This window comes from Tursiops truncatus, chromosome 13 (assembly GCF_011762595.2).
Source record: "Tursiops truncatus isolate mTurTru1 chromosome 13, mTurTru1.mat.Y, whole genome shotgun sequence".
NCBI classification, from domain to species: domain Eukaryota; kingdom Metazoa; phylum Chordata; class Mammalia; order Artiodactyla; family Delphinidae; genus Tursiops; species Tursiops truncatus.
In genome coordinates, this window is record NC_047046.1 from 84,211,586 (window position 1) to 84,213,551 (window position 1,966).

Sequence of the window (1,966 nt, forward strand, 5' to 3'; positions counted from 1 at the left end):
CCAATTTAATAATAGGACGACAGCTTGACTTTTCTCCCCTCAAGGTCTGGCTGACTTGAATTTCCTAATTTAACTCCTTTAAATTTTAGTAGCTAAGCTAAATTCCTTTCTCTCCCTTTGCACAGTAGGTTTCTCCATCAATTAAATCTTCTGCAATTAATTCTTCCCACTCAGACTTAAATTTAGTTAAAATGTCTGTCATTTTCTGGAACAAAACCACTCCCTCAGAATGTCTTCATTCCCAAGTCCTCTCCATTTCCACATTATTTTTTGTCAGTTATTTTAGTTCCACCTTGTTTTTAAGTTTCTCAAAATTCATCATTTTTAACAAACTGGGTCTTGCATTGCCCATTGTATTTTAGGGGTTCCACTTTCTTCTCACTACCCCTTAGTAATTCTCTCAGAGAGGGTTTGGCCTGGCAAATGTCTTAGACTGAAAATGTTATTTTACCCTCATTCTTGAATGATAAGGTAGCTGAATATGGAATTCTAGGCTGACAATCATTTTCTCTGAACATTATTTACTGGCATTTATAATTACTGATTAAAAGTCTGTTTTTAGTCCAATTGTCATTCCTTTATAAGGGATGTGTGACTTTTCTCTGAAGGTTGTTTATCTTTAATATACCATAGTTGGTTTATGATGAGTCTAATGTGTAGTTGTTTTTATTTTTCCTGTTCAGGACATTGTGTGCTTCTTCAACTTGAAGACTTAGGTCTCTCTTAAATTCTAAAAATCCTCAGTCTTTATTTCTTCAAATAGTTTATCTTCCCTGTTCTCTGCATTTCTTTCTTCTGAAGGAAACCTTGTGGGATCCTTCCTTTCTGAGCCAGTTGATATATTCTGTAGATACGTTGAAAGTTTTCATTCTGTCTTCCATGTTGCTTCTCATATCTTCATTCTCTTTAACTCTCTGTTCTGTAAGGTGACTTCTTCAGATCTATTTTCCAATTCATTAATGATCTCTTCAGTGACATCTACCTTGTTATGTTGCCCACTATTGAGTTTCCATTATGATAATTGTATTTCTTATTCCTAGAGTTTCTACTCATTCCTTTCTAAATCTTCCTGCACTTGTTTCATTGCCTCCCCTCCCTTTTGAGATTTCAAGCATATTTATGATGACGTCTCTTCCAGATTGCCCTGTCATTGGTGCTTCCTGGGAGGTTCTTTATCCCAGTTGCTACATCTGATTACTCTCAAGTGGTAGTTTGTTTCTTCACATCATGTGTACTATTTGGCTGTGAAATCAGCTTCAGTATGAGCTCTCTCCACATGCAGCCCTGCATCTACCCTGGGATGTGGGAACATCCCTTGGGACTCCCTGGATTTCATCGTTTCTGGACCAGATTCACATGTTAATTTCTCAGCTGAGGGTTTCTGCACCTCATAGGTAGTGTGATTCAGACTCTACACCTGCAAGCAGCCCAGAACTCTGCTGACTCTTTTTGCACACATGACCCAGAGTGAGTGGTGTGTCTCTGAGCCATGTCCTCAGTCAGATGAACAGAAGTTTCTTACCCCTGCTCACCCCCAACCTTCAAGGTGATTAGCTCCCTACTGTAGGGTCCTTCCCTGGCTCCCCCGTGAATGTCAAATCCCAGCTCTGTGCCGAGAGTGGAAGAAGGGCACCTGTGTCTCCTCTCCTTCCTTCTTGCAGGTGGAAGCAGAGGTCTGAGAGCCTCACCAAGTTTCCATCCTGGTGCTCAGCTATGGCTTTGAGTTCCCTTCTTTCTGGCACTGCGGAATTTTCAGCCTGGATCTGAGTTTCCAAATGTGTCGTTGTTTTATCAAGCACTTTTGTGTGTTTTTGGAGCGGGGCCATCATGGAGGGGGGTGGGGTCTCCCATGTCAGCTCCATCCACCATGTGTGTGTTGACCAGAAGTCTGAGATCAGGGGGCAGAGTTGGAATTTTCAGTTAATAAAATAGCCAAGTCCAGCTTGATACGAAAATCCAAGGATGC